This window comes from Myotis daubentonii, chromosome 14, assembly GCF_963259705.1.
Source record: "Myotis daubentonii chromosome 14, mMyoDau2.1, whole genome shotgun sequence".
Lineage (NCBI taxonomy): Eukaryota > Metazoa > Chordata > Mammalia > Chiroptera > Vespertilionidae > Myotis > Myotis daubentonii.
The window spans coordinates 14,151,565-14,178,748 of NC_081853.1; the positions used below are offsets into that span (position 1 = coordinate 14,151,565).

General features: G+C 44.9%; 1 long non-coding RNA gene across 3 annotated transcripts; it reads right to left on the minus strand.

Moving 5' to 3' along the window:
- On the minus strand, positions 1-27,175 carry LOC132215254 (uncharacterized). Of its 3 annotated transcripts, none has more exons than XR_009448491.1 (5): positions 26,889-27,175; positions 3,254-4,374; positions 2,434-2,553; positions 2,114-2,242; positions 1-452 (listed from the first exon to the last, which is right to left on the minus strand). It is a non-coding gene; the product is annotated as an uncharacterized LOC132215254 (long non-coding RNA). The 3 variants fall into 3 exon arrangements; XR_009448492.1 differs by lacking the exon at positions 1-452 and having other exon boundaries at positions 2,059-2,242; positions 3,254-3,398; positions 4,213-4,374; XR_009448490.1 differs by lacking the exon at positions 1-452 and having other exon boundaries at positions 2,053-2,242.
- Between the last annotated feature and the right edge of the window lie 9 nt (positions 27,176-27,184).

Here is a 27,184-nt window from a genome sequence, read left to right on the forward strand (position 1 = left end):
TCTCTGTCTCTTCCTCTCTGTGGACTGAGTCAGACACTTCCATGGATTCTATTATTGTCTCTAAGCCAAAAGGTTCCCAAACCCATACTTCCAGCCCAGGCTTCTCTCTCAACTCCAGACCTACAGATGCATATTCTACAGCCCCAACTATGTGCCAGGGACTGTGCTCAGTGCTTTTACCTTCTGGGTCAGTTCTCTATCACCACATAATAAATTATCCCAAAATTTAAGGGCATAAAACAACAAACATCTCTTATCTCATGGTTTCTGGGAGTCAAGAATTTGGAAGTAGATGAGGTAGGTAGCAGATCTTGAAGCCTAGATGTCAGCTGGGGCTGCAGTCATCTGAAGGCTTGGCTGGGGCGGGAGGATTCGCATCTAAGCTCACGCCTGTAGTTTTCAGGAGGAGTAGTAGTTCCTCTTCACATGAGCCTCTCCTGACAACATGGCAGCTGGCATCCCCCAAAGCAAGTGATTTAACGGAAAACAGGAAACCACAAGGTCTTTTCTAACCCAGCCTTGAAAGAGACATAGCTGGAGTCTGTGGTCTCACAGACAAGCCCTATTACAGTGTGGGGTCACCAGGAGGTGAGAATCAATAGGGTTACTGTATCTTGGAGGTTGCCCACCACACCCTCACCACAGCTCTGAGTGCAGGCTGTCCACACCATCGCAGGTACAGAGCAAAAAACAGGGAAGGAGAGGTGAAGTCAGTGCTCAAGGTGACACGGCCAAGTGTGAGAAGAGAGCTTTGACCACAGCTCTTCCCAACATTTTTTCTGCCTCCACAGTCCATCCTCCAATGGTCCACCACCAGCCTCCTCACCTTCAAAATGTACAAGCCTGAATCCTCTCACCTACCACCCCCAAACCTCCCAGGCTCCCAGCTCAGCTCAGCAAATGATGCCACCATCCTCCCATCTGTCCGGCCCAGAAGCTTTGAGTCATGACTGCTCCTCCCACCCCTCACTTCCTAGTGCTAGATACCCCAGCCCTGCCAAGTCTTCCTCCTCAGTGCAGCCTGGGTTTCCTCTCCTCCTCCCTCCATCTCCACCACCATCACGCTGGGCCAAGCCACCCACTTGTCCATCTAGGACATCTGCAGCAGCTCCTCCCTGGCCTCCCTCATTCTCTCTGCCCCCACAATGCCCATCTGCCCTCCTCTCTCCAGCATGAGTCACCTTTAAGCACACAAAGCTAGTGTGTCACCCTGTCTGTGTTAAACTCCTTCCAAGGCTCCTAGTGTGTGCAGGATCCAGCCCAAATTCCCTCCGGAGTGATCTGGCCCCTGGCCCCTACTCCAGCCTCCTCTTTTGTCTCTCTTCTCTCTCTGGGGCCCCAGCCACTCTGGCCACATTTTGGTATCTGGGACCCACTGCAATTTTTTTTTTTCACTTTGGGGCCTCTGCTATGCCATTCCCTTAGCCTAAAATACTCTTCCCCAAGCTCTTGGCCTGCCTGTCTCCCCATCTTCAGCATATTGTCACCTACCCAGAAAGGCCTTTCCTGACCTCCCAGCCAGGCTGATGTCCTCAGCTACAACTTCCACAGTGCCTGTGCTTCTCACTCCTCACCTCACTGCTCCTCAGCTGAACTGTGAGCTTCCTCAGAGCAGAGGCTGTCTGTCTGTCTGTCTGGCCAGCAACAGCACCCTAGAACTTCACAGTGAGCCTGGCACTTAGCACACCATACCCAGCCATTGGATAACGTTCAGTTCCTTAAATGAAGCCCGGGACCCCTCACCTCCAGGTCTTTGCACATGCTGTTCCTTCTACAGGGATGCCCTTCCCCCTTTCCCCCAATTTACTCAGCTAATCCCTGTATATTCATCAGGAACTAGGGTCACCAGATTTACCAAATAAAGATACAGGACACTCAGTTAATTTTGAATTTCAGGTAAACAACAAATAATCTTTTTAATGTAAGTACGTCACAAGTATTGCATTAAATACAAGCGTCTGTATTTTACCTGGCAACCCTAGTGGAACCAGCACCAGTTCTGCTCCTCTAGGAGGTCTCCCTGGCCTCTACCCTCACCCCCTTGGTCTGCTCACTCCCACCCCAGGCTCCCAAACCCCTCCCCTGCTTGCCCCTACTCAGCATGAACGCTCACTGTGTTTTGAAATTGTCCATTACCAACTAGAATGTGACCTCCTTGGCAGGAAACTGCATCTCGGTCTTCGCCCAGAGTCTCTTCTCACCTGGGCCAACCCTGGCCACAGGACGTGGTCACTAAGGTTTACTGAGTAGAGAAATGAAAGAGCATCAAAGAAAAAGTAAACAAGATGGGAAAAGGAACTAGCAAGTGAAACTTGGCCCAGAAAATGGGATGGATCTCTTGGCTGATTACCCACAGTGGGGAGCCCTCCTTCCCACCCCACCGCTACCCCCTGCCTTATCTCCTTCAGTTAGAGCCCCCCCACACTCACTCACCCCCACACCCTCAGCCTCAGGAAGTCTTGCGATTGGTAGAGCAGGAATGCAAAAAGAAGCAGTCGGTGTTCCTTTAAGGATTTTTCCAAAACAGCTTCTTGAGCATACAAATGGGAGCCCCTGTGGGGAGCAGGGAGGAAGTGTAAGCCCCCACCCCCACCCCTCCCGCCATGGACTGGAGGCTGTGAGGATCCCCTGGGTAAGGAGGCAACCCCAAAGGTTGGAGGTGTGGCTGCACTGCTCAGAGAGCTGTGGAAGTTTAAGCACCTGGGGCTGAACCTACACTCTGCCCACCTGTGGCCATCCAATGGTCTCCCACAGCCTCTCCCAAGTTGGAGATGGTCCCTAGGGACCCCAGAAGGTGAGGGATCCTAAGCGGCTAACTGCATGGATTATCCCCTCCTGGAGTATTCTGAACAGCCGAGGGCCTGGCCAGTGGAGAAACCCACTTCCTCTGCCTCTCTTCGTGGTGGGGTGTGTGTGTGTGTGTGTGTGTGTGTGTGTGTGTCCCTTTCTCCCCCTCAGTCCCCTGTGGTCCTTGTGCCCCTGGTTTCACCAAGCAGAGGTTCTCCTAAGTCTGATAAAAGACGCTACTTAGCCTTTTACTCCCTGGTGGCCCTGCCTCGGAGACACATTGCTAACCAGACTCCCTGCGTCCTCTCCTGGGACCGGCCCCAGCCCCTCTGCACTCTCGCCCCTGCCTCTGGCACATGCCACCCTTGCAGCCGGCAGTTTCCAGTGCCTCCCCCACTTCCAGCCATGGAGACGCTTTGGCGAGTTTGACGAGAGCATTTTTCCTTTTTATAAGGTTTCTAATTACCTATTATTTCGGATCTTCTCTTTAATCAGCTTCCAGAACTCTGCTGGGAGCTACAGAGCCAGGGGGAGGAATCTGATTCTCACCAGTGTTGAGAGAGAGGCCCTGTGGTCGTCCTTGGATGTCATCATCCCCTTCACCATTATGACTGTAATTAGAGAGAATGGATCTGACCAGGAATCAGCAGCTCTGGCTTCTGCCTTTAGTCCCAGGAGTGTCTCGGTGCCACATCTGGGAAGTCATAGGCCTTGCAAGTCCTCATATGTCAAAGGGAATAAAGCTGTCTCGCCATAGCATGGCCAACTGGCATGAGGAGGCGAGACGGCTCCAGATCCTGAGTTCGCGTCCTCCCTGACAGCTCGGTGCTCTAAATGCTTGGCAATATGTGCGCATGTTAGTGCTTGGGTGTCCTGCCCCATTCCTAATCCAAACCACTTTGTCTGCATGTGTTTGCTAGTTTAGCACGAGCCAAATTCACCTGCAAAGACAGCACAGCTCCTGCCCTCCTGCCCTCCTGCCCTGTCCCTCCTAGACTGGGTCTCTCCAGGTTCAAGGCCACTCTTTCCAGCTGTCTTCCTGCCTGGATGCCCATCCCCCTCATCTACCTAGTGAGGGGGCACCCATGCACCACCCCACCTCCCAAATGCATCACTTTTGTCAACAGTTTGCAGAGCTCTGAAATATGGTTGTGTCGCCGTTAGTGAGCTCCTATGTTTAACGCAAGGTGGACATAACAATATTTGTAAAGCTGCCATAGTGCAGGATCTGTCCATGTTCCGGGAGCTTCTGAAATGAAAAGGTATGATTAAAAGACAGGAACGTTATTTTAAACCTATTATAATGTCCCTTGAGTTTTGTGATGATGGTGGGGGTTCAACACCTTAGCTTAGTGGTTAACAGTGGATCCATTGTTACCCAGCAAAAAAAAGGAGAGCGTCATGCAGAGAAGTAACTATAGTAACCTTGTGAAGAGCCGCGATTCGGATTCAGAATTCTGTTACACGTGTCGTGTATTTCCAGGTCCCGAGGCACAGCAGAGCACACTGGGTCAGACGCCAGCTGGCTCTCTGGCTCTATCACCCCCCAGCAAGGACACTCACCTGCCTCTGCCTCAGTTTCCTCAGCTGTAAAACGGAATAAAACAACTCCTTGGCAGGGTTGTTGTGACAACGAAATGAGGCAATTAAAGTATGAAAAACTCCGATAATGCAGTGCCTGGCATGAAGGCAGCACACAATAGATTGGTAGCTCTTATTATAATAACTAATTGCTATACTGCTGATTGGGAAGATAAATATAGAACTGAAGCTCTGGCAGACAGCAGGAGGACCAGGCTGAGAGAGGGGGGACTTTTTGAGGCTGATGACTTGATTGTTCCACCAAGTCCTCTTAAAACATCCATTTATTTTTGCTGCAAGTTGAATATTGTCCACGAGTATCATTGCCATGAATAATTAAGGAACAATGGCGTCCACTGACATTCTTACAGCACTTGTGTGATTAGCTAAATATATCTTCCCGTAACCCTTTCTGCATTGGCACCCAAAACCTAACCTCCTAACATCACGAAACTAAGTTTGGCAGGCTGATATAATTATACAAAATAATAAGAGGGAAGGTAATACATTTTTGTTACTTGGGAAAAAATGGTGTCCCCATTGGCTGTTTTTTTCTTTTTGTAAATTTTGTTACTGGGTATAAGATTTAATAGTGCACAAAGCATAAATGAATGGCTTGATGAATTTTCACAGAGTGAACATACCCTTATAGACAACACCCAAATCCTAAAAAACAAACAAACAAACAAAACATCATGAGGACTCCATAGCCCCTCATGTCCCTTCCTGGATGATGGTTTCTTTTTCCTTTTCTTCTCCTCTCTCTCCTCCTTCTTCTTGGAGATGTACTAGTAATTTACAGCCATAACATATATCCATTTTAAATGTACAGTTTGATGAATGTCTCTAAATTCATAGTTATTCAACCATCACCACCATCCCGTTTTAGAACACTTCCATCCTCCAAGAAGTTCCCTACCTCATCCCAACTGGTTTAATTCCATCTCAGTGGTCCCATTGGACTCGAGCATGCAACCCCGTCCTGCCCATTGGAACGTGAGGCTATATCTGATAGAAGGTTTCTGGGGAAGCTTTCCTGGCTCCTCAGAAGAGAATATTGGAATAAAAGGCCCCTGTTCTACCTCTGGATATTGCTGGGTCTAGACATGATGCATTTACCTGCTGCTCCAGTTAACCTGTGACCAGAGGAGGCTGAGAAAGAGCTGGGAAAGCTGGGTCCTGACACCACCCGTGGATCAAGCCTCACACCTTTGCATAATGTATTTTCTTATTTAGGCCAGTTTGGGTCAGCATTTTCTCTTCCTTGCAACGGAAAACACGCTACGGATCCATCATCTTTAAGCTGCACTGGTACACATAAATTCTGAAATCCATCCAAAGGGGCAGCAACCTTTACTTAAAGAGTTTTCAGCTGAAACCGGTTTGGCTCAGTGGATAGAGCGTCGGCCTGCGGACTGAAAGGTCCCAGGTTCGATTCCGGTCAAGGGCATGTACCTGGGTTGCGGGCACATCCCCAGTAGGAGATGTGCAGGAGGCAGCTGATCGATGTTTCTCTCCCATCGATGTTTCTAACTATCTCTCTCCCTTCCTCTCTGTATAAAATATATTTTAAAAAAAAAGTTTTCAGAAGGACCTTAAGTTTAAAGTTCAAACTAACAGAATATTCCGATGAGTTTGATTTAATTAACAGATCAGCAATAGATATTGAGTGCTACTGTATACAATATCCCTGAGGTAGGCTTTCTCATTTTATGAATATCTGTGGAGACTCAGAGGTATGTGGCCAGCCCAGGTCACACAAACAGCAAGTGTCAGAGTCAGGATTTAAAAGCCAAGTCTGACTGTCTCGCCCAAATCTTGCAGGACAGCCCATCCTGAAATGGGAATGGCTGGGAGCTGGGCAGCCAGGAAAAGGAAAGAATTGAAGAGGTCTCAGTAGGCATTTTTTTAAAAGTAGAATACAAGGGTTTTTATTTTTTTAGAGAAGACAATTCCACCAGCAGCCTCTCACTTCTGCCACATCTGAACCAGACACAAAAGTATTTGAAAATGCAAAATTCCTTGTGAGATGTACAATCAATCAGTTAACAAATATTTATTGAACTCATAATATAGGCCTGGCAGCTAGAGTAACTGCTGGGTGCTGTTTTATTGTCCCACTGAAAGGCCAGACTGTAGTACAAACTCCAGAAAAACAGAAATTTTAAATGCTACTACTCTAGGCTTCCAGGAGCTTTTTTGTTTGTTGGTTGGTTTTTTAGCATCTAAAATGCAGTTGAACACTGCTTATAAATAAAGGTTTGGACGCTAGCCCTGGCCGGCTGGTTGGGCATCATACTGTGTGCATGGGAAGGTTGCCAGTTGGAGGCTCAGTTCCTGGTCAGGGCATATGCCTGGGTTGCAGGCTCCATCCTCAGTGGTGGGCATGCAGAAGGCAGCCAATCCATGTTTCTCATATCAATGCTTCTCTCTCCCTCCCTCTTTTCCTTTCTCTTTCTCCCTAAAAAAAAATCAATAAAAATATTTGTTTAAAAAAAAAGATTTGGAATCTTGTGTCAGGAAGACTGAGATTCAAATCCTGGCTTTCCCACTCCTTGCTGTGTGACCTTGAGCAAGTTTCTTATCTCACTGAGCCTCAGTGTTCTGATCTGTAGAATAGAAATAATAATAGTACCTCGTTGAAAAGGCAGCGTGCTGATTGAACCAGACAGTGCCTTGTTCATTACTCAATAGAATTGAAGAATATTACTTTTATCATTCCTTTGGAAATAGCAGGTGCTTATGATCTCCCATGCATAAACACAGAGCTGGAGTTAAAGGGAGACCTGGCTGGGGCCTGGATTATGTCAGAGGGCGTTAATCCACATGGTTGGTTCTTCCTGTGTTTTCCTTTCTTCCTTCCTCCATTCAAGAAGGAAGCTGATTTGGGAATGCTATCTGTAGTCTAGAAACCTGTGGAAGGTGTGCAATCAGCCACCGAGACAACCTCAGAAAGATTCTTGGGGCCCCATAACGGCAGGAAAGCAGCAGAAGACCCTGGAGCGAAGGGGGTCACTTGGGCAGGGCCAACCATGTGACTGATGATCCAGAGCTAGAATCATCCCCTCTCTCACCCTGGCTTTGCTTAACCCCAAGCCCTGTGTGATACTCGGTGTGTGTGTGTGTGTGTGTGTGTTGCCGAGGAGCGGGAGTGCGTGCCCAGGTGCCGTTGCAGTGGTTCTCAACCTTCTGGCCCTTTAAATACAGTTCCTCATGTTGTGACCCAACCATAAAATTATTTTCGTTGCTATTTCATAACTGTAATGTTGCTACTGTTATGAATCGTAATGTAAATATCTGATATGCAGGATGGTCTTAGGTGACCCCCCGTGAAAGGGTCGTTCGACAGCCAAAGGGGTTGCGACCCACAGGTTGAGAACTGCTGGGTTAGAGGATTTAACCAGCTTAACGGGGTCGAGGCCTGCGCTCAGAATGGAGTTCTAGGAGAGAAAGCTTTATTTCTTGTCCTCCTGAGTCGTGGACTGAGACTCACACTGGCTACGGCAAGAAGAATTCAAAGCAGCTTGTTCCTAGGAGACTGGGGTGGATTCAGGTTCACAGATTCCGGCAAGAACAGAAGAGAAGGTAAACCTATAGTCGCCAGCCCAGGCCCATCACGGGAGGAGAGCACGCTGGTGGCAATTGTCCAGAGGCCTTTGGTCTGGGCTTGGGCACCAACAAGGAAGCAAGTGAGGGAGAGGAGGAACAGATGAACACACCTGGCAGAAAACTACCACCATTCACAGCCGTTCCCACCCGATTCTTAGTAAATCCAGAGATTGGTGCTGGCGGCTGGGGTTTAGCAATTAAGACTGTTACGCCGCAACACCTTTCTGCTTTAAAGTGGTTAAGGCATGGGGCTTGTGAATGCGTGGATTTGACGGCGCAGCCTTCTGTGCAAACATCTGGCTCTCTGCCCTTCGCGGGTGAGACGCCAGCTCAGGTTTCATTATTGGCCCCCGAACCCTGCTGTGAAGCTCAGTTCTCTCTCAGAAGCAAATGGAACTACCAAATCTCTTTAAATCAGTGCTGACAGCCTCAACCCAAGTTTATGGGGCTCCAGGCCGAAGAGGAGGCCCTGCGCTCCTGGGCTGCACCCCGGGGTGAGCAGCTCTGCCTCAGATGAACCAGAGCCCAGATTCCACTGTTTTCATCACCTTAACATTTACATTCTGAGAGCCTGGGGAAATGGATCTATGGGACACGGAACATTAACCTTTGCTATAGCACGTCTTTGCTCTCTTCAAGAGCCGATCATGCTAGCCTGGAAAGGTCAAAATATGGGAGGAGCTGCGAGCAGTGAAATCTCAGCAAATCTTAGAGCTCTTAGGGACTGTAGCCACCACCTAAATCCGTTCTCATTTTATGCATGAGTAAACTCAGGCTGAGGAGAAACGGGGAGTTTTGCAAAGTCACATTGCTAGATGGCCCATGGACTGTGACTGGAGTCCACGTTACCCGACTCTGCCTGTTCATTCACTCTAATGAACAACTGTCGGTTACTGTTTAGAGACCTCTGTGCCTGCGTAGGTCATAGTGGGGAACAGGGCCCCAACCTCCCCTATGGAAGTGAGACAATCCTCAAACCCCTCTCCCTGCTCCCTAGAAGCAGGGATGTGATCTAGGGCTAAGCCAACAGGGCATTCCCATTCAGCCCACCTGTAACATCTAACCTGCCCCTGGCCACCATGATGGTGCTGCCCTAGGAACGGACTACTCCGACCAGAGCCACGCATCCCAATGATAAACTTACCCGGTGATCAGGTCACTCAGTGACCCATTTGCATAATAAAGTTGACCTGAAGTTCAGGCCTTGTTTGAGTATGTTTGCATTCCTTTGGCGTATTTTTTTTTTGGGGGGGGGGAGGAAGGGGGAAGGAGGGGTGGCCATATTTTTGGCATTTTTATAGATTAAAAAAATTAATTTCCTCTAAGGGCTTTTTCCTCCTGCTAAATTTTGCATTTCTGATTAAGTATTTATAACATGTGTCACCTTTTATAAACAATGAAGTTGTTCTTATTGTTGTGGTCATCTTTTGAGAATATGTGAAGTCGGAAACTCTAAGAGACTTTTTTGCAAGTTTGTATAGACTCTTCCTTCTGGCAGGGCCCTCGAGACCCCCGGATCTGACTCTGGCTTCAACAGGTTTGGACGGAACAGACCCAGGGATGCCCCTTCTTCCAGCCTCCAACCACCTTCCAGCTGCTTTTCCAGTGGCCACCTTGGAGACCAGCCAACACTGCTTTTTGCGTTTAACTCCTTATTGCTGAGCAACCATGAGCTCCCCAATTCATCAGAATTATTCCCCTGGGGTGGAGGCCACCGTCAACCGCCTGGCCAACCTGCATCTGCGGCCTCCTACACCTCCCTCTCTCCGGGTTTCTATTTCGACTGCAAGGATGTGGCTCTGGAGGGCATGGGCCACATCTTCCTGGAGTTGGCTGAGAAGCTCAAGGGCACCAAGTGTCTCTTGAAGATGCCAAACCAGCCTGGCAGCCACACCCTCTCCCAGGACACACAGAAGCCTTCTTGAGATGAGGGGGGTAAAACTCAGGAGGCCTTGCATGGAGAACCTGAACCAGGCCTGTGGCTCTGTGTGCCTGGGTTCTACCCGCACAGACCCGCAGCTCAGTGACTTCCTGGATGAGCCGGTGAAACTCATCAAGAACATGGGTGACCACCTGGCTCACCTCCTCAGGCTGCCGGCCCCCAGGCGGGGCTGGGTGACAGTCTCTTCAAATGGCTCACCCTCCAGCATGACTAGGAGCCTCTGGAGCCCAGAAGACTCTGAGGGGCTCCTCTGCACCCCCTGGTGTCTGACTTCTGCCTGAACCTCTCCCTGCCAACACCAGGCATCCTTTTAGCCGCCCTGGAGCCCTCTCCCATGCCTTGGACCAAATGGAAATAATAAAGCTTTCTGCAGGAAAAAAAAAAAAAAAACTCTTTCTTCAAAGCTGTATTTTTATAGCAAGAAACACTTACTGAATTTGAAAGTTTTGAGCACAAAATGGAGTGCCCTTGGTCAGCAATTGATTTGACTTGAGCAATGGGATGAGACCAGCACAGCTGACATTTAATGCTAATTAATGTCTGACTGCAATGACTATACTAAACCAAATGTGCAATACTGGGCTCATATTCCATTCAAGTCCATAAACAAATATTGAGTTTGATTATAATAATAAAGAAATAATGTTTCTTAAAGGCCAACATGCCAGAGGCCGGGCTGGACACCTCACTCAGGTTTTCTCTTTTAATTACGCTCCCCGAGGGGAGGGCCTCCTCCTTGCTCACCATTTTGTCCTCAGCTGGCCCCTAGCACACACTCTATAACTGTCACCAGAATGGCTGAATGGCCCCATTAGCTGGTACTGTTATTACCTATCACCTCAAATGCACAGGTGAGGAAATTGAGGCTCAGGAGTTACTTGTCCAAGGTCATCAGGTAGGGCAGCATGTCCATGACCCTGGAGCCTGCACTCCTAATGCAGGGGAGTGTGACCTCACCCCTGTACTCTAACAACTAAAACTGGGCTGTGGGTGGGGGAGAGAGAGAGGGAGGACATATTCAAAGCAATTTTAATGCTGCTTGTGCTGGGAGCCTGGGCATGGGTGTGTAGATAAAGAGGTCCCTGGGAGAGAATGATTCTGAAAAGACTCTCTAAGTTCTCTAAATGACTATTATTGGGGGTAGAACAGTCCAGAAATAAGCCCAACCTTCATGGGGAAACCTGGGACAGAATACAACCCAGGTAACACCCCAGTGGCCTACGCAAGGTGTTGTCGTTTCCAACAAATCATTAGCTTGTTGATGAGGGGGAAAGTCATTCTGAAAACCTGAGACATAAGCATGGAACCTTGTAGACCAGCAAAGAGATTAGTTTGACCTCTTTTTTTATCTAATGTATATTAAATTTATTTTTCTCTAGACATTAAAATTGTCTCAGATTCTCATGTGCTCTTGGCCTAATGCCATTCTGCTAACAGTAGCCAACATTTTACATAAGAAAAAAAACTGTGGTTGGAAATGTAAAATGGTACAACACTCTGGAAAGCAATTTCTTTTAAAACTAAGCATACACTTATCCTGCAACCCAGCAATCACAGTCCTGGGCATTTATCCCAGAGAAATGAAAACTGTGTCCACACAAAAAACCTGTTCATAACTGTTCATAGCGGCTTTATTTTTAACAACCCCAAACTGGAAACAACCAAAGTATCCTACAACAGGTGAATGATTAAACAAACCGTGGTACATGCACATCATGGAACACTGTCCAGCAATAAAAAGGAGCAACCTACTGATACAGGCAATAACTTGGATGGATCTCAAGGGCATTATGCCAAGTGGGAAAAGCCAATCTCATGCTGTATGATTCCACTTATATAATATTCTCAAAATGACAAAATTATAGAGATGGAGAACTGGCTAGTGGTTGCCAGGGGTGGGGATGATGGGAGAAAGGGTGGGTATGACTGTATCAGGCCATCAGGGGGAGAGCTCTGTGGTGATGAACAGTTCTGTATCCTGGTTGCAGTGGGGGTTACTCAATTCTACACAGGTGATAAACAGCACACACCTGCATTGTACCCATGTCAATTTCCTGGTTTTTGTATTATACTATACTTCCCCGAGCTGTAACTATTGGGAGAAAGTGGATGAAGGCTACAAGGGGTCTCTCTGTCCTATCTTTGTAACTTCCCGTGAATATATAATTTTTCAAAATAGAAAGTTAGAAAAAAAAAAACCTGTGGTTGAAAGCATCACCTGATTTCTCAAATTTCCCTTCATAACCATTCTGCAGAACTTCAAATAAGGTGGAAATATGGATGTGCTTCTCATATGCAGAGAGCTTCTTTGTTCCTTTTACAGCTTCTTAATATTCCATTTCATGGCTGGAACATATGTATTTTTTTACCCAGACCCTTACCCAGGAATATTTAGGTTATTTTCCTTTTTTTTTTTTTGCTATTATAAAGTTATTATAAATATTATTATAAATAGTTACCACAAATCATCTTATTTCACCCACTGCTTTTTGGACTATGTTTGAAGTACAAATTATTTCAAGTGGCAAAACTTTTATTGATTTCAGAGAGGAAGGGAGAGGGAGAGATAGAAACAAGCCCGCAACCCCAGCATGTGGCCTTGACTGGAATCGAACCCAGGACCTTTCAGTCCACAGGCCAATGCTCTATCCACTGAGCCAAACCAGTTAGGGTGCAAAACTGGTTTCTTAACAACTATGCTATATTCTATAGCTATGGTGTATATTAAGCAACATAGAATTTTTCAAATCGCCTCAATTCTGAAAATAAATATTTATATACACATTTTTTATTTGTATTTTTATATACACATTCTTAATGCAAAAAAGTTTTAGTCTACTTCAAATTAGTGTACATGTTCAACATTAATAAAAACTTTTCTATTTGATTAAACTAGTCATTTACCTATTGGTGGTGGCTTAAATATTTTTTAAAAACTTACACTCTCATGATTATAAGACAGTTCATTTTTACACAGATCCAGAGATAAGATAAAATGTAAAATCTTGTCTCCCTAAACATAACTACACACATAGAATAAGCTTGGTGTTATTAATTCAGAAACAGCTCCAAGCCCCGTGTTACATAAGTGGGATCTAATGTACTAAACAAAATGTATTTCCTTTAGTAAAAACACTTTTTATAAACCTAGCCAAGTAATCAGCATCAAAATGTTTGCGATGCTATGAAATGTCTCATGCCTAGAAATGGGGCGTTTTATTCAGCCTCTGAAAGTTCACGGTACAGCATGTGGGTGAATATTTCTGGGCAACCTTCTCTTTTAGCCTTTGCTGCTGCGAAGCCAACATGTGGGCTCTGAGTCTGAGTTTTGCAACCCACAAAAAATGTGGCAAAGGCCAAATAACATAAGTATTTATACTTTGTAGTCCTCGTCCGTCCCCCCCCTCACCTCTCCCTCCTCCACCCCTGAGTCACGTGGTGGCGGTCCTAACTGGTTTCTGTGCCTCTTGCAATTTGTTGCAGCCAGTTAAGTGGAGCGAGTGCCCTCTAGAGGTAAGCTTCGGAACAAAATCGTCAGGACACCAGGAAAAGGGACTGTGGAGTTAACCTGGATGGCTTTCCCTAAAACAGCTGCGCTTCTAAAGCTTCCATAAACTAAATTCTACTAATGCCGTATCAGAAATAACCTAATGGCCCTAGCCGGGTTGGGGCAGTGGATAGAGGGTCGGCCTGCGGACTGAAGGGTACCCGGGTTGGATTCCGGTCAAGGGCACGTGCTGGGTCGTGGGCTCAATCCCCAGTAGGGGCCATGCAGGAGGCAGCCTATCAATGATTCTCTCTCATCATTGAAGTTTCTATTTCTCTCTCCCTCTCTCTTCCTCTCTGAAATCAATAAAAAAAATTTTCATTAACATTTATATGCCACTATGTGGCAGACACATTCTAGCAGCTTTACAAACATTAACTCATTTAACCCTCATAACAGTCCTATGAGGTAGGTACTATTATTATCCCAATTGCAAGAGATTAAATGTTTTGTTCCCCGAAAGTCCGTATGTTGAAACCTAATCTCCAATGTGATGGTATTTGGAAGTGGGACCTATTGTAGATGATTAGGTCATGAGGGCAGAGCCTTTATGAATGGGATTAGTGTCTATGAAAGAGCACCCAGAGAGCTCACCCTTCCCATCATCTGAGGACATTAAGAAGATGACTCTCTGCCCTGGGGGGTGTGGCTCAGTTGGTTGAGCATTGTCCCATGTACCAAGAGGTCAGCGGTCAGGGCACATGCCCAGGTTGTGGGCTTGATCCCCAGTAGGGGACATGTAGGAGGCAGCCAATCAATGGTTCTCTGTCATCAATGTTTCTCTCTTTCTCTTCACTCTCTAAAATCAATAAAAACATATATTTTTCTAAAAAGACGACTATCTATGAACCAGGAAGCAAGCTCTCACCAATGAATCTCTTGGTGCCTTGATCTTGTACTTCCCAGACTCCAGAACTTTAAGAAATAAGTTTCTGTTGTTTAGAAGCTACCCAATCTACAGTATTTTGTTTTAGCAACCCAGACTATGACATGCACTTAACAGATGAGAGAGCTGAGATATAGAAGCCACTTGTAGTACAGATCTCAAAGTAGAAACATGTGCACATGAACTATATTGGCCAAAGTGTGAGGAAATTGGCACTTTCAGATATTGCTTGTGGGAAGGTATGACAATACTGAACACAATTTAAAATGCAGTTACTTTAACCTTGAGATTCTTCCTCTAGAAATTATGCAGATGCATTTGCATGAGTGTGCAAAGACATATGGGCAAGGCATTCCAATGCACCATGGTTGTAATAACAAAGACTAGAAGACTAGGGCATAGTGTAATAGGACATCAGTTAAATAAATTATGACGTATAGCCACACTGAAAGCAAGTGAGGGAAATCTACTTACACTGACATGCCAAGTCCTACAAGATGCATTCCTAATGAAAGACGGCTAACATTTAAGCCAAAGTACCAGGTTCCAATTTAGGAAAGACAGAGTAAACACAGTCCACCCTACCTATCACAATGACTGCAATTATATATAAATCCTTTCAGAATGCATGGAGCAGCTATCTAAGGATGCTGAGTCAGAGAAGAAACCAGAATCCAAAGGTGCACCAAACTGGTGGGAACGTCACAATTTTTCCCCTCAGTATTGCCCAGTCTAAACTCAAAGGCATCTGCTCAAAACCCAGAAGGTTCATCAGGTACAGATAGGAAGAGCTCCAAGAGAAGCTCTTCTTTTCTGATCGTGTGTGTGTGTGTGTGTGTGTGTGTGTGTGTGTGTGTGTTGGGGGTGGGAGTACCCCCTCTTGGTTTCTGTTTTTCTTTTCTCTGTTCTCCCCTGCGCCAGCCTGCAGGCAACTACTTGGTGTTGGGGGCAGCAGTGTGTGGGCAGATGCTTAAAACTCTAGAGGAGCTGTGGTTCTAAGAGCCTGGAGAGAATCCCATGCTTTGTTTCTCTTCCTGTCTTCCTTTGGTTCCAGACGCAGACACAGTGGTGGGAAGTGCACAGCAGAGCAGAGAAACAAAAGACACCCCCCACACCCCCCGCTCAAATTCACCAGTTTAAGTGCTAACTCTCAGTACCTCATAATGTGACAGGGTTAGGGCCTTATACTTGGTAATTAAGGTAAAATGAGCCCAGCAGTGTAGCTCAGAGGTTGAGCATCGACCTACGAACCAGGAGATGGAGGTTCAATTCCCAGTTAGGGTACAAGCCCTGGTTGCAGGCTTGATCCCCAATAGGGGGCATGCAGGGGGCAGCGATCAATGATTCTTTCTCATCATTGATGTCTCAATCTCTTTCTCTCCCTTTCCCTTCTTCTCTGAAATCAATAAAAACATATTTTAAAATAAAAAGGTAAAATGAGGTCATGAGGCTGGGCCCTAATCCAATATGACTGGTATCCTTATAAAAAGGAATTAAGCCCTAGCCGGTTGATAGAGCATCAACCTGCAGACTGAAGGGTCCCAGGTTCAATTCTGGTCAAGGGCACATGCCCAAGTTGGGGGCTCGATCCCCAGTAGGGGGTGTGCAGGGGGCAGCCTATCAATGATTCTCTCTCATCATTGATGTTTCTATCTCTCTCTCCCTCTCCCTTCCTCTTTGAAATCAATAAAGAAATATAAATTTTTTAAAAGAGGGATTAAGACACAGACATGTACATGCACATAGGAGAGACTGTGTAATGACAGAGCAAGAAGGTAAGGAGGGAGGTCTAAGGAGAACCTGCATGCACCTTGATCTTGGATTTCCAGCCTTCAGAAATGTGAAAAATTTTATTTCTGTTGTTTAAGCCACCAGTCTAGTATTTTGTTACGGTAGCCCTAGCAAACGAATACATCCATCTTTCTGGCGGGAGGACTGGAAAGGGAGGCTCTCACATCACAAAGTATTGAGGAAATCAAAGACATGAGAAAGATCAGGATAGACATCCCAGAAACCTGTGCATAACCTCCTAAGCTCACCCCAGAGGTTGCATGTGAGGTTCACATCCTAAACAGCATACCAAAGGCTTTACCAAGTGAACTACAAGGTCCCTGACTGATCACTGGGTAGAGCACATGTGGGACCAATCTGACTAGCACTGCAAATGCTTTCAAAACCAGCTCTTTGGAATCACAGCCCACACAAAGCAGACAGCTCGAAACTTGCAAACCTGAACCTCACCCTCTGGATTACCTGAGAAAATTTTAAATATCACATTTCTCTAATCATACTGACAAAGAAATAAAAAAAAGACATAGGTTACTAATCTCAGGAATGAAAAAGGATATAGCACTATAGACCCACAGGCTTTAACTTGAATCTTATAAACAAACCAACAAATATAAATTTGGCAACTTAGGTGAAATGGATCTATTCCTTGAAAAATACAAACAACCACAATTCTCCCAAGAAAAGATAACTTGAATAATTCTACATTTATTAAAGAAATGGAATTTGGAGTTAAAAGGGCCCTGAAAACAAATCTTCAGATGGTTTCAGTTATAAATTCTACCAAATATTTAAAGAGAAAATAAAACCAATTCTACACAATCTTTTTCAGAAAACAGAAGAGGAACATTTCTCAACTGATTTTAAGACCAACATTACCCTGATACCAAACCCAGACAAGATAATACAAGAAAACTATAGACCAGTATCTTTCATAAATACAGGCATAAATCTCAACAAAATACAAAACATTAGCAAAACAAATCCATTAAAAGATACCCATTTTATAAATATAAATATAAATCCACACACATAGAGACCTGGTGCATGAAATTCATGCACTCAGTGGCATGGGGGGGGGGCCCTCAAGCCGGCCTGCACCCTCTCATAGTCTGGGAGCCCCAAGATCAATAGCTCCACAGAGGGAGGCCCCGCCCACCTGCCATAGCACCACCGGCCGGGTAGCCTGGGCCTCCCTCTTTGGGGTGATCGATCGCGGAGTCCCCCCACCCCCCATCGATCACCCTGCTAGCCAGTGGCCTGGGCCTCCCTCTGCGATTATGGGGCAATGGCGGCCCTCCCCCCAACCCCCCCAATTGCATCACAACTACCTTGGCTGGCCTGGCCCCAGTGCGTGTCATAGCGTAGTCATCCAGACGGTCATTCTGCTGTTCAGCCGTTCAGTCGATTTGCATATTACGCTTTTATAATTATAGATATATATATCAACATGACCAAGTATGGTTTTTACTAGGAATGCAACATTCAATATGGAAAAATTAATCAATGTAATCCACACTTCTAAGAAACTAAAGAAGAAAAATCAAATAATCAAACTGATGCAGAAGAAACATTTGACAAAATGCAGTGGCCAGCCATGTTAAAAGGACTGAGCAAACTAGGAACAGAGTAACTTCTTAGCCTAAATAAAGATATCTACAAAAAAATTAAAAGACACATCACGCTCACTGGTGAAAAATTGAATGCTTTCTCTCTAAGATGGTGAACAAGGCAACTATGTCCATTTTCATCACTCCTATTCAACACTGGTACTAGAAGGCCAGTACTACAGCATGAAAAAGCAACAGAAGACATACATATTTAAAAAGAAATAGAATCATCTCTTTCACAAACAACACAATTATCTATGTAGACAATCCCATGGCATCTGCAAAAAAGCTCCTAGAAGTAATAAATGAGTTTAGCAAGGTTTCAGGACATAATGTCAACAATTGAAAATCAACTGTATTTCTATATCCTGGCAGTTAACAATTAGAAACTGACATTTAAGAATATCATTTACAATAGCCTAAAAGGGACATAAATACCTAAGTATACATCTATTAAAATATGCGCAAGATCTGCACACTGAAAACGACAAAAGGCCAATGAAGAAACCAAAGGAACTGTGGTACATCTACACGATGGAATACTATGCTGCTGTAAAAAGGAAGGAACTCTTACCATTTGCAACGTCATGGATGGAACTGGAGAGCATTATGCTAAGTGAAATAAGCCAGTCAATGAAGGAAAAATACCACATGATCTCACTCATTCATGGACAATAGAGACCATTATAAACTTTTGAACAATAATAGATACAGAGGCAGAGCTGCCTCAAACAGATTGTCAAACTGCAGCGGGAAGGCCGGGGAGCGTTGGGGGGCAGGAGGTAGGGGGGTAAGAGATCAACTAAAGGACTTGTATGCATGCATATAAGCATAACCAATGGACATAAGACACTGGGTGATAGGGGAGGCTAGGGGACTGTCTAGAGCGGGGGGATAAAATGGATACATATGTAATACCCTTTGTAATACTTTAAGCAATAAAAAAATAAATAAAAAAAAAAAAAAAGAAACCAAAGGAAATCAAAGGAAATGGAGAGACATACTGGGCTTATGGGTTGTAAGACTCGATATAGTTAGGATATCAGTTCTTCCCCAAATGTTCTACATCTTCAATACTATCCCAATCAAAATTCTATCAAGGTTTTTTTTTTTTTTTTTTTTTTTTTTTGCAAAGGCAGATAAGCTGATTGTAAAACAATTTGGAAAAGAAGAATAATGTTGGAGGACTCACATTACTTGATTTTTAAAATTATTATACAGCTATACAGAAGGGATAAACACACAGATCAATGGAACAGAATGGAGTCCAAAAACACAAACCCATTCAAAACAGCCCATTGACTTTTGCACAAAGGTACAAAGGCAATTCATGGAGGAAAGATGGTCTTTTCACAAAATAATGTTGGCACAATTGGACATCCATATGCAAAACAACCCTGCATCTAAACCTCACACCTTATACAAAAATCAACTCAAAATTGATCATAGATCTAAATGTAAAGCTATAAAAATTTAGAAGAAAAAAATCGAAGAAAAACTTTGCAATCTGGTATTAGCCAGATTGGATGTGACACGAAAACACCCATAAAAGAAAAATCTTGTAACTTGAATTTCATCAAAATTTAAACTCTTTTCTCTGCAAAAGACACTCTGAAGAGAATGAAAAGATATACCACAGACTAGAAGAAAATATTTGCAAATGATATATTCAACATGGGACTTATATCCAGAATATATTCAGGGTGAGGCAAAAGTAGGTCTACAGTTGTTCATCCTATCTAATAATAGACAAACATGGTAATTGACTGTACCTTCCCTACACCTCCCATGGGCTAATCAGCGTGATATGCAAATTAACCACCAACAAAGATGGCGGCTAATTTGCATGCTGCAGCAGGGCGGGACAGCGCCATCCCGCTTGCCCTGCCACCATCCGGGCCTGCTATCTGCGACCCGGGGCAGTGGGAGTCCGTGTGCGACCCGACCCAGGGCGGCCGGGCAGGGCAGCAGCGATCCGCCGGCCCGCCCAGCCGCCATCCAGGAGTCCCATGTGCGACCTGCCCGGGGCATCACGTGTGCGACCCAACCCAGGGCTGTGCCCCAACCCCTGGATCAGCCCTGCCATGTGCATGACCCGGCGAGGCGGGGTAGGCACTGAGGAATCAGGCCTGCCATCTGCCACCCGGGGAGCGGGCCTAAGCCAGCAGGTGGTTATCTCCCAAGGGGTCCCAGACTGTGAGAGGGCACAAGTAGGGCTGAGGAACACCTCCCCAACGCCGCCCCCACCCCCGCCAGTGCACAAATTTTTGCGCACTGGGCCTCTAGTATGAAAATACAATAATTAATAAATAATAATACAAGAATAAACTGTTTATGTACTCACAACTGTACATCTCTTTCCCCATCCTGTATATAACTCAACTTTAGGAAAACAAAAATCCAATAAAAAATGGGCATAAGTGAATGGCCAATAGCACATAAAGAGATGCTCAACATAATTGGCCATTAGGGAAATGGAAATCAAAACCATGATGAGCTATCACTACACACCTATTAGAAAGGCAACAAACAAACAAACAAACAAATGATAACACCAAGTGTTGGTGAGGATATGGAGCAACTGGAACGCTCATACATTGTTGGTAAGAATACAAAATGGTAAGACCATGCTAGAAAATAGTGTGGCAATTTCCTAAAATTTAAATATTACACTTACCTTATGACCCAGCAATTGCAATCCCACACCAGAGAGAAATGAAAATGTATGTTCACACAATATTCTGCACAAAAAATTTTATGCCCTGGCCAAATAGCTCAGTTGATTAAAGCATTGTCTTGATATGTCAAAGTTGCAAGTTCGATCCCCGGTCAGGGCACATACAAGAATCAACCAACGAATGCATAAATAAGTCAAACAACAAATTGATTTTTTTTTCTGTTTCTCTCCTTCTCTCTCTCAGATACACACACACACACACACACACACACACACACACACACACACTCAATTCATCATCACCAAATACTAGAATCAACTCAAATGGACAAACTCTGGTACATGCATACGACAGAACACTTGCTACTTAGCAATAAAAAAAGAATGAACTAACAAAACATTAATAACCTGGATAAATCTCAAAGGCATTATATTGAGTGAAATAAGCCAGTCTCAAAGACGTATATAGTGTATAGTATTATTTATTTAAAGTTCTGGAAAAGGCAATAGTATGGCAACAGAGACACAGATTAGTGGCTGTCAGGGATTCTGAGGGGAGGGATAGCGTCACAAGGACAGCAGGAGGAACTTTGGGGAGTCATAGGACCATTGTGTATCCTAATTGTGATTATTACCCAAATCTATAGCAGCTTCAAAACTCAGAGAGATCACAATTTTTCTGTATGCTCTTTCAAAAACAATATTCTTGAAAAGCTCACATTCGTGTAAAGAAAGGAAAATACAGACATATATGCTGATATACAAATAGCCCTTCTCTGTAAATACACAGAAGAAATGAGTCACAGTGGTTGCCATGGCAGGGGGAAGAAGGAGGATAACTGAGGTTCAGGGATGGATAGGGAGATTACTTTATACTTCTCTGGACTACTTGAATTTTCCCCCCACAATAAGATGAATTTCCTATTCAAAAATATTTTTAAAAGTAAAAATGGCCGAAACCGGTTTGGCTCAGTGGATAGAGCGTCGGCCTGTGTACTGAAAGGTCCCAGGTTCGATTCCGGTCAAGGGCATGTACCTGGGTTGCGGGCACATCCCCAGTAGGAGATGTGCAGGAGGCAGCTGATCGATGTTCCTCTCTCATCGATGTTTCTAACTCTCTATCTCTATCCCTTCCTCTCTGTAAAAAATCAATAAAATATATTTTTAAAAAAAAGTAAAAATGAAATTAAAACATAAGTGCATATGAATATATGGAAAAGAAATATGCAAAAATTATGAGATACTTTGCTAATGAGTGGGATATACCTTTTGGGGAAATGAGCAAGTTTTGAATATGGTGGTGGTGGCTGAATAACAATGTGAATGTATTTAATGAGACTAAACGGTATACTTAAAAATGGTTAAAATGCCGAGAAAAAAAAAAAAGAAAAAAAAATGGTTAAAATGGCCCTGGCTGGTGTGGCTCAGTTGGTTGGTTGGAGCATCCTCCAGTACACCAAAAGGATGTGAGTTCAAATCCAGATCAGAGCACATGCCTAGATTGTGGTCAATCCATAGAGTGTGTAGGGGAAGTAACTGATTGATATTTCTCTTTCACATTGATGTTTCTCTCCCTCTCTCTTCTTCTCTCTCTCAAATCAGTAAGCATGTCCTCCGGTGAGGATTAAAATAAAATGGTTAAGCCTTGGTCGATGTGGCTCAGTTGGTTGGAGTGTCATCCTGTGCACCACAAAGTCGCTGATTCAATTCCTGGTCAGGACACTTACCCAGGTTGTGGGTATGGGAGGCAGCCGATCAATGTTTCTCTTTGACATTGATGTTTGTTTTTCTCTCTGCCTTTCCTTTCTGCTCTCTCTAAAAAAAAAAATCAATAAAAACATATTATTTTTAAGAGGATGCTTATAAATATGGTTAAGTAACATGCAAAAATATATTTTTTAAATGGTAAAATTTATATTATGCATATTTTACAATAAAAAACAATCTAATTAGATGTTAACAAAAGACTTGAACAGACACTTCACCAAAGGATGGCAAGTAAGCACATAAAAAGATGTTCAAGATCATTAACCATTACAGAAATGCAAATTAAAGTCATGAGGAATGCCACTATGTATCTATTAGAATGGCTAAAATAAAATAAAAATTAATATTAGATGCTAGCAAGGATGTAGAGAAAGTGGATGTTTCATACATTGTTAGAAATAATGTAAAATGGTACAGCCATTCTGGAAAAAGTCGGGCAATTTCTTAAAAGTTAACATACACTTACCAGACAACCATACTACTGGGTACATACGTGAAGAAATGAAAACTTATGTTCAAACAAAAACCTGTAAACCAATGTTCCTAACAGCTTTATTGGTAATAGCTAAAACTAGATACAAACCAAATATTCTTCAATGGATGGACAAACTGATTATAATTATCATACAACTATTCACAACAAAAAGGAATGAAATGTTGATACAATTTGAATGGCTCTCAAGGGCAATAGGCTAAATTACACTCGCCAATACCAAAGAATTACATAGTGTATGATCCCATGTAAAAAAAATTCTTGAAGTAACAAATTATAGTGCTTTGAGAACAGATCAGTGGTTGCCAGGAGTAGGGGAGGGGGAGGGGATGTGACTATGAGGTAGCATGAGAGCTTCTTTGTGGTGGGACAATTCTGTATTCTGATTGTGGTGGTTACGTGAATCGGTACATGTGGTAAAAGTCTATAGTGCTACACACACAAAAGAATGCATATAAAATTGGTGAAAGCCGAATAAAGTCTATCTCTACTTAATAGAATTGTACAAATGTCGATTTTGGAGTTTTGATAATGTGCTATGGTTATATACTATCATTGGGCAAAGCTCGGTGAACTCAACTAATACTGCAATTTTTTTGTGAAGCTTAAAGTCTTTCAAAAGACCTTAGCTGGTTTGGCTCAGCAGATAGAGCCTCAGCCTGCGGACTGAAGGGTCTTGGGTTCGATTCTGGTCAAGGGCTCATGCCCAGGTTGTGGGCTTGATCCCCAGTAGAGGGCTTGCAGGAGGCAGCTGATCCATGATTCTCTCTCTCCCTCTCTGAAACCAATAAAAACATTTTTTTTAAATTAACATTTATATGCCACTATGTGGCAGACACATTCTAGCAGCTTTACAAACATTAACTCATTTAACCCTCATAACAGTCCTATGAGGTAGGTACTATTATTATTCCAATTGCAAGAGATTAAATGTTTTGTTCCCCCAAAATCCGTATGTTGAAACCTAATCTCCAATGTGATGGTATTTGGAAGTGGGGCCTATTGTAGATGATTAGGTCATGAGGGCAGAGCCTTTATGAATGGGATTAGTGTCTATAAAAGAGCACCCAGAGAGCTCACCCTTCCCATCATCTGAGGACATTAAGAAGATGACTCTCTGCCCTGGGGGGTGTGACTCAGTTGGTTGAGCATTGTTCCATGCACCAAGAGGTCAGCGGTCAAGGCACATGCCCAGGTTGTGGGCTCGATCCCCAGTAGGGAGCATGCAGGAGGCAGCTGATCAATGATTCTTTCTCATCATTGATGTTTCTCTCTCTCTCCATCTCCCTTCCTCTCTGAAATCAATAAAAAAAATATTTTTTAAAAAAGAGTAAACTGCCGAAACCGGTTTGGCTCAGTGGATAGAGCGTCGGCCTGTGGATTGAGGGGTCCCAGGTTCGATTTCGGTCAAGGGCATGTACCTGGGTTGCGGGCACATCCCCAATGGGAGATGTGCAGGAGGCGGATGATCGATGTTTCTCTCCCATCGATGTTTCTAGCTATCTCTCTCCCTTCCTCTCTGTAAAAAATCAATAAAAAATATTTTTTTAAAAAAAGAGTAAACTATTTTTTTTTAAATATATTTTTTTATTGATTTTTTACAGAGAAGAAGGGAGAGGGATAGAAAGTCAGAAACATCGATGAGAGAGAAACATCGATCAGCTGCCTCCTGCACACCTCCTACTGGGGGATGTGCCCGCAACCAAGGTACATGCCCTTGACCGGAATCGAACCTGGGACCCTTGAGTTCGCAGGCCGACGCTCTATCCACTGAGCCAAACCGGTTCGGCAAAGAGTAAACTATTGATACACTTAAAAATATGAACCTCAAAAACATTTTGCTGAGCTAAAGAAGACAGAAACAAAAGAGTACACATCCCAAAGTTCCCTTATTTTAAGGTCTAAAACAGCAAACTAAAATATGATGAGGGAAATCAGATCTGTGGTTGCCTGTGTGGTGATGTGTGTGGGATGACTGGGAGGAACATGAGGGAACTTTCTGGGGTAGTGGAAATGTGCATTTTACTGTTTAAGTTACATCTAAAAAGCTGGAGGGCAGGAGACAAAAAGCCCTCTTTAATAAACCTTGCTTGCAATCACACACACACACACACACACACACACACACACACACACACAGGGTCAAACCCATAGAGATTGAAAATTTGGCTAAAGTACTACCTGACAATCTAAAGTGACTTGAAGACAAATGTTCCTAAAATTTTAGAAAGCTTTAATTCTGAGAGGGAAGTGCCCCAGTTGGCCAATTTACACTTTCTAATCCCTTTATGTAAGATCTACAGCATATAAATGTAGACTGGTTTGGTAAAGATTACGTGTTAAAAATTCAGCACTTTAAAAAAAATTTTTATTGATTTCAGAGATGAAGGGAGAGAGAGAGAGAAACATCAGCAATGAAAGAGAATCACTGATGGCTGCCTCCTGCACGTCCCCCACTGGGGATCGAGCCTGCAAAACCAGGCAGGTGCCCTGACTGGAATCAATCGGTGACCTCCTGGTTCATAGGCTGATGCTCAACCATGGAGCCATGCCAGCCAGACAAAAATTCAGCACTTTTATCCTTTGTGCCTTTAAACAGAAAAACTGTGCCTGGCGTTTCCAAAGTGGGCATTTATAGAGTTTGAAAGGAAAGCATCAGAAGTGTGCACAGTTGTTATCTCAAAGGAATTTCTCAGCGGAGGCCAACTGAGTCCCGAGTGGCGCTGCCTGGAGTCAGCTGGACAGACTAGCTGGGGTCGCAGCTTTTTGGGGTCTCTATGAAAATACGGCGCAGAACTACAGTCCTTTGTCTAGACCACAGTCCAGATTCCGGCTTCTCTTTGGGTCCTTGTTCCTTCACCTGAGGTCTCCCTTTGCTTTGTAATTCTAATCCTGAAACCTCTCACATTCTCATTCTAAGAAGAACTCGGGAATCCCTGAGCACTGACATCTCAGATCCAGGGGTTTCTCGGGGAAGTGCTGGGGCCTCCTGCAGGGTCTTGGCTCCACACCTCAGAGCACATCTCTTCGTTTTACAGATGACGAAGCAGCGGCCCCGAGATTAAAGGCCATCTCTAGGCAGCTGTCCCCAAATTTGTGTCTCTAGCCCCGCCTAGCCTCTAGCTCTAGGCGCCTACATCCAGGCGGGGTATGGCCCAGGCGCCTAAATGCAGCCGGTGGAGAATGGACTCTTCCTATCTGCTCCCAGCCGCCCCCACCCCCAGCTACCCAACCACACACACAAACCCCCAGCTACCCTACCACACACACAAACCCCCAGCTACCCTACCACACACACAAAACCCACATCTTCAGCCCTGGCCGGTTTTGTTCAGCGGATAGAGCATTGGCCTGCGGACTGAACGGTCCCAGGTTCGATTCCCAGTCAAGGGCACATGCCCGGGTTGCAGGCTCAATCCCCAGTAGGGGGCGTGCCAATCAATGATTCTCTCTCATCATTGATATTTCTCCTCCCTTCCTCTCTGAAATCAATAAAAATACTAATAAAATAAAGTGAATAAATAAAATGAGATGTCATAGCGCTCCTCTGCTCAGAATCCTCCAATGCTTCTTCTCAGACTCAGAGTAAAACCAAAATCTTTAAAACAAAACAAAACACCCCAAATCTTCAACTCTCGCCCTTCCCTCACAGCAATCCTATTTACTCCCTTTGCAAACAGATCTCAAACCTGCCCCCTCTCTTCATCCCCGAATTGCCCCCGGCCCAGCTCTCCCTGCTGTTCCCGCCCTCGCCCCTCCCCTTTCCCACCAGCAGCAGACACCCCTGGGATCCCGTCCCAGAGCCCAGGTGAAACCCAGGCTCTCGGCGTCGCGGGGAGTAGGGGAGACGCAGGGATCCCCCGTGGCCCCACTCGACTCCCAAGGGCGAGAGGGAGGGGAACGGGAGGGAGCTCCCGGAGGCGGCCCGCCCTAAACGGGGGCTGCTGGGAACCTCCGCACAGGCAGGACCCCGACTTCTGCTGCAGGAAGCGGTGAAAAAGCCCACTCGTCCGAGTCAAACAGTCCCAAATCCAAATCCCGGCGCCTCCTCCGCAGCCCAGCCGGCTCACTTCTACTGCCTCGGTAACTGTCTCAATAAACTTCCTCTTATCATTTGAACAAAATAAAACTAATCCTGGCTCACGCAGCCAATCTCCAATTCCGTTTACTCCTCTGTGAAATGGAGACAATAACGCATTACCTGCGAGGGTTCCCGGGAGGAGTCAATGAGCTCCAAAGCTCTAACCACAGCGCACAGTAGGCGTTTCATGCGTCAGCGAAAGCTCTCGCTCGCGTTCTAACGAACCCACAGCCTGGACTCGCGCAGGAGGCGGAAGTTGCCTGTCACTAGTGTGCAGGCGCTACTTGTGCCCACAGGATTTCAGTGCCCAAAGGGTTTCAGTGCCCGCAGAAGATGGCCCGGGTCACAGGGTCCCTCCAGCCTCCAGTTCAGCCCTGAGGCTGCCTCCTGGTCCCCGCGCTTCAAGCCGCACCGCC